This window comes from Periplaneta americana, chromosome 7, assembly GCF_040183065.1.
Source record: "Periplaneta americana isolate PAMFEO1 chromosome 7, P.americana_PAMFEO1_priV1, whole genome shotgun sequence".
Taxonomy (NCBI): domain Eukaryota; kingdom Metazoa; phylum Arthropoda; class Insecta; order Blattodea; family Blattidae; genus Periplaneta; species Periplaneta americana.
The window spans coordinates 153,356,084-153,362,750 of record NC_091123.1 but is presented as its reverse complement, the minus strand read 5'-3'; positions in this window follow the sequence as shown (position 1 = coordinate 153,362,750).

The following is a 6,667-nucleotide window of genomic DNA, read 5'->3' as shown; positions in this document are numbered from 1 at the left end:
GCGGGGACAGAGGGGCAGAGGGAAGGAAGCGCGTAACGTGGGTGGAGCCAACTGAGTTGTTTGCGCATGCTCCGCAGCATAATCTCTTGTCAAGAAACATAGTACTATTTTCTTCACTGCGTACCAGTAGTGTTACCATGGAGCAGCAACCACAGGGTAGTAATTATGGTGAAATCACACCACCGCGGAGAAAAAGTAACGCTATTATCCACAGCGGAGAAAGAGAAATTATCGCAAGTATAATATAAATGTTGCGAGGAGGAAAAATTAAACAAATGTTTGCTGGAACCTCTTGATAAGGAATATGAGAGAGCGGCTAAATACTCTGGCAAAAGTATTAGTTCCGGGAAGAGAATTAAAAATAATATTGAATTACAAACGAATGAACCTCCCACTACTCCGAGAAAGAATAGGTATGTAATGTTTAGAAATTATTGCTATAATAGTTATGTACAATAGTGTGTGTACTGAGAGCGACATAATGAATTACTGTTGCAAGTTATTATTTTCTTATAGTTCTACTAAACATATTATTTCATTCCAGAATTAGACTTGTGTAAAGTTGAAGTGGACGACTTCTATCAACATGTTATTCGGGATACAATCGAAGAATTCTATCGTGTTCAAAAGTAGTACCTACGATTAAGAAGATAGCTAATTCTGAATGGATGATGCCATTGGCGAAATAATTAATTTTGGAACAAGCGATGGTAGCAGCAATGATAGGGATATGGATTGTGTATAATTGTAAATCAATGTAAATTCAAATAATAAGCCTGTAAAATATTGTTATAAGAATATGTACATATTAGCTGAAGGTGTAAGTCATGCAGGCCTATATAATGTACAGAAGTAGCTGCAGTAACTCCTCTATTGCCGGTCCCCAGCCCGGATGAGAGAGGAGTGTACACACGATTATATTTAAATACTTATTCATTACAGGTTAATTAAAGCTTGCTACGAAACTATGTTCTCCTCTCAAAACCGGAGTATCGAGAGAAGATGATGTCTGTATTGAACCAAGTTCTTTTACAGTAGAGAGCCGTAAGGTAAAAGAACCAACGTTTTTGAAAAGAGTCACGTTACCCGAGGGAGGGGCATCCTTGCCGTGCCGTTACGTTGATGAGTACATGCCGTTACGAGCAGTTCCAAAGACAGACTTAGGGGATGTAAGGTTCAAGATAACTTGCAATGACAGTATTGTGAGTCCCTATCACAACGGCATGGCGCGTCCTCAGGTTGCGGATAGAGGAGACGGCCTCCAGATATGGAGGGTAGCTGTGAATATGCAGGGTGTTTCCGAGGTGGTGTTACAAACTTTCAGGGATGATGGCGTAGGGGACATGTATCAATTTTAGATAAGGAAGCATGGTCCGGAAATGACTGAGTCGAAAGTTATAAGCAAAAATAGTTGTGTGGAAATGGAATTGTAATTTGGCACCACGTGCCTTCCTACCTTTAACCTTTGAACAGTCGTGGAAAGATGGTATGGACGGGATGTCTCCTATGTGGGTATTTAGCCCCATACAATCTGTGAGCTTGTCTACTGTTCCCATTGGCTCATCCGTATTCGAAAATCAGGTCTGCATATTCCGCTCTCGTGTACTCCTCCATTTCACTAGGACTGATCGACTGGACACTGCAACTTGTACACATATACTGCTGTCTACAGACGTGCATATCAGGAGCGACCATATTCGTTACACATTACGCTATCTGCATTGCTTTAGTGTAGTTTCCTGTCCCCATCCCTCAGACAGCGCATTGAATGGAATACAGTAAGTAGACAACGTAAACAACGTCAGATGAATACAGTATGTGTAAGATGTACAGATAAATACATATAACTAATGTGTACAGAGTTCACACCTGTGGAGTAACGGTCAGCGCGTCTGGCCGCGAAACCATGTGGCCCGGGTTCGAATCCCGGTCGGGGCAAGTTACCTGGTTGAGGTTTTTTCCGGGTTTTTCCCTCAATACGAGCAAATGCTGGGTAACTTTCGGAGCTGGACCCTGGACTCATTTCACCGGCATCATCACCTTCATTCCATTCAGACGCTAAATAACCTGGATGTTAAAACAGCATCGTAAAATAACCCAATAAAATAAAAAAATAAATGCGCACAGAGGAATAAAATTACTTCATTTCCACACAACTATTTTTGCTTGTAACTTTCGACTCGGTCATTTCCGGACCAGGGTCCCTTATCTCAAATTGATACACGAGCTCTTCGCCATCATCCCTGAAAATTTGTAACACCACCTCGGAAACACCTTGTATTGAATAAGCAGTCGTGGACAGCCGATAAGGGGTGGTCCTCCAGCTTCGGGGTTGGGCGAAGGGCTAACAACCCGTCACCGTAAAAAAAAAACAGCTTGTTACGAATCCATACAATAAACGCATTGTATTCTTCAGCTGACATAATTATAGTCCCGTCGCTCTAATTTCCGGCAGCCAATCGCGTTGCAGGTCGGATACATTTAAACGTGTGCGTCTTGTGATTCGCCGATTCATTTCCTAAGGCTCGATAAATACTTAATATAATCGCCCGCCATTTTAGCTCTTTCGTTGGCGTTCGCAGAAAGCACACGAAGACGTTATTTGCCGCTCAATTATTTGCTGAATTACGTTGCGTTTGATTCATTATCATAGGAGCTACGATATGATAATGCTTAACGGCGTGGCAAATAGATTCCTCGTATGGTAGCTCGGCAACGTAAGAACAAAAATGGCGAACGATACTACTTACCTAGACTTTATAGAGCCTTCACTTTCTAAGACGTAAGCAAAGAGGCGGAGTCACGCCGGAAATAACAGAGTCGGGACTATGCGAACATTAAATCCAGACGTTTGAGATGGGCAGGGCATGTAGCACGTATGGGCGAATCCTGAAATGCATATAGAGTGTTAGTTGGGAGACCGGAAGGGAAAAAATTTTTGGGAGGCCAAGACGTAGACGGGAGGATAATATTAAAATGGATTAGAGAGGGGTGGGATATGATGTAGAGACTAGATTAATCTTGCACAGGATATGGACCGATGGCGGGCTTATATGAGGGCGGCAATGAACCTGCGGGTTCCTTAAAAGCCTTTTGTAAGTAAGTAATGTTATTAATTTTTTCATTTAAATATTACAATGCATTATTATTATTATTATTATTATTATTATTATTAATACACCTATGTATTTCGTCCTCATTCTAGCACCAGCGCTGTACTAGACATTTATACATAGATACTTCTTCGTCACATGGCTAGCACAAGCCTACATGCAAGGCAGACAAATCCTCACTTCCTTGCCGGAAATTAAAGCCGCGTCCGCAGCCAGAAACACCACCACTTGAGCCATAGCACAGAATATACTGTACATATTATATAAGTTATGTGAGAACTTCCACGATACTTGATTGCTATTAAGTCTTTGACACTCCTAAATACGAAGCCTTGTAAAAAAAATTGTACAGATTCATAGTTTTCTGCCCAAGGGCAGGTCTTTCACTGCATTCTCCAGTCTTTCCTATTTTCTGCCTTCCTCTTAGTCTCCGTATATAATATACCGATTCACAAAAACACATCCAAATGAACTTCTCAACACAACTCAATTTCAGAACACACACTCTTTGACTCCACACTACACTACACAAACACACCCCCACAGCAAACAAAACAAAAGGCGCCAAGACTAGCAACAACCAGCTCTGAAGAAGGCCCATACAAGGCCAAAACATGTTAACGAGGTACGATAGAATTTAACACGAGAAAGACATATAATACACATTCCGAAGTGATATAGTGTTAAAAGTTGTGTAATCAAGATGTATGTTAGAATATATTTGTATGTATTTATTCACACTGCAATGGGTATATACCCGGTGGCAGTGGTAACTACTTACACTCAATAATGACAATAATAAACTTATTAATTAAAAATACAATTAATAATAATACTAATAACTAATACTAACAACAATTAATAATAATAATAATAATAATAATAATAATAATAATAATAATAATAATAATAACAACAACAACAGGGAATATCCTAAATTAAATGAAACGATTGCTTAAAATAACATTTGAAATAAATCTAATTTGTATCTTATACCTAAGATCGAACTAAAACCCACGAGTATGATATGTTCATATCTGCACAAGTACCTTTCAACATTACACTCATTTCGCTGTCAACTCACTCACTGCACTGGAACTTCGACACATTTCACCGATTCTATCCTGATTTCACTAACACTTCAAAAACATTTCACTGTTCCAATACTTTGCACTGCCACTATAAACTATAAAGCTTCACTTACACAACACACTTCACTGACACAACATAATTCTTCACTGATACAACACTTCAATAAAAACATATCATTTACACCCTTTAAATACTGTGTATAATTACCGTCTATTAGTAAAGTCCTTAAGCCTATTTTAAATACATTTTTGGTTGTTGGTAAAGCCTTTAGTAAGTCTGCAGGTAAAGCATTCCAGTCCCTGATAGTACGATTGAGAAAAGAAAACTTTCCAGTGTCCGTCTTCTGCCTTCTTTCCCCTCAATTTGTATGAGTGATCGTTAGTTACTGTAGTTATTAGTAACTGGGTTCCAGATAACCGCAGCATACTCTAATTTAGATCGAACAATGGAATTATACAAAATTACTAGAGTTTTGACTCTAAATTTACAAGAATTTTTCATGAGGTGTGAGGTAATATACTAGCTAATGCATTACTCACATGCACTAATGCAGAGAACGCTGGCGCATGCAATTGATTACCACTACTACAACTGCACATGGTGGTTGTTAATCATAACAGGGTCCAGCGCAAGGAGGCGCCGCTTGTCGTGTTATGAACTAACCAACTGGCGGCTGATGTTTGCGTGGAATATATTGCGGCTTGAACAAGGGGGCGTATTGTTTGAAGAGGGACGTACATATGACGGAGTGCGTTTGACATTGTACTACAGCCTGGCTGCGAGTACAACCAGATCAGAGCTGCATGTTTTGTGTAATCATTAAGGCTTTCGAAAACGTGCCGAGTGAGTAGCGAAGTTTGCTGCCTGGATGCACGGAAGATCGCAGAACTTCGTAGACGCGCGTGATAGCTTCAGTCAAATAAAATCAGGAAAGAATATCTTAATAAGTTACCACAGTCTAGTATATACAGTCGCGAAGCTTGGGTTTCTTTTTTGCATTTTTCGCGGTAGTTGCTAGCCGCTTGGAGCGCTGTGTGTACTAGGAACAATAGACTGTGTCACTGCCATCGTGATCTAGTACAGGCCGTAAGGCTGACCATGTGACTCGCTTAACCTTTTCACGAAGGGCGGCGTTTCAACCATATAAATTAATTGGAATGCATAAAAAGTAACATATATTTCTTTAAAATGTAGTGTAATTGCATTAATAAAATTTAAAACAATGATTAGGGGACACTTCAGACATGATTCCTTGCGAGTTAAGGTGTAATATTATTTTTGGTGTGAAGATTACGTTGTTCGTATGTGTAATATCTGCCTTTATTTCGATTGAATATTGCGAAATTCTTGTACATTCATTTATGCACGATTCAATAATTTTCAGTTGCACCGCACGAGCATTTAGATATGTTGAAATTATAGGTTATGTTGACTATACCAGTTGCCCCTTTCTGTCTAATTTTAGTGGTCTCCAATGCCCTGCCACTACATATGCATGTTATGTCATATGGAAATTATAGGTTATGTTTACTATATTTAACTTATATTCCTATATTCGCAATTAAACATTATAATAAAACATAATGTCATGTATGACACCCGTCACATTCTATTTGTTTGTATTTTAATACTACAATTGAGTACTGAATTATTGTATTTATCTACTACCTAGGGGACGAAGTAACACAATCGTACTTACACTAATTTCATAGGAGTGGTATGGTAAATTTTCTGTCTACAATTAAGGAAGGTAAATGTGCTAAATTAAAATCACAATATAAATTCGTTTTTATTGAACCTCAAAATAGCTTCCATTCTAAACTTAAGATTGTTAACATGTAAAAGTCTCTTCACATTAAAATAACAGTTTTGTAATTATTTCTGCAACATACTGGGTGTTCATTTCAAAGTGTGTCATGACGTCACTGTTGTTGGGTCACCGATTTGAAGCGAGTTTCATATATGTTAGAGAAGTTGCCTATTATTTAAGGCGTTCTTCAATCTGAACTTGAGAACGTGTACGGTGTAACTTGAACGTCGTAGCAACAGATGGCGGTCTGTACGGTCTGTGTGCTACCATAACCTCTTTCGAACTGTGTTTTCCGCCGGCAAGTCGTACGCAGGGTATTTGTTATCATTGGTTGCGTACGGTAACATTCCACAACACAAATCAAATGCTTCGTGTCCATGTTGACCGTCGAAGTTAATGTCAACAAATACGTAAGTAATCGTCTTAACCCTCTCCCCATATCCCGACAGTACGTATTTCCAAACAGTTCACATTCCTGCCACTACCGGCGTTACCGTACGTATCGGTACGTACTCTTCAGAATGAACGCCGTAATTGCTAGGCAACTTCTCTGCCTCATAGGTTATACACCTCTGCGGAAGTGTAGGAAGACTGAATTCTCTAGGCTCATCGGCTAGCCACATGACGGCATACAGCGAGCCATGACACATTT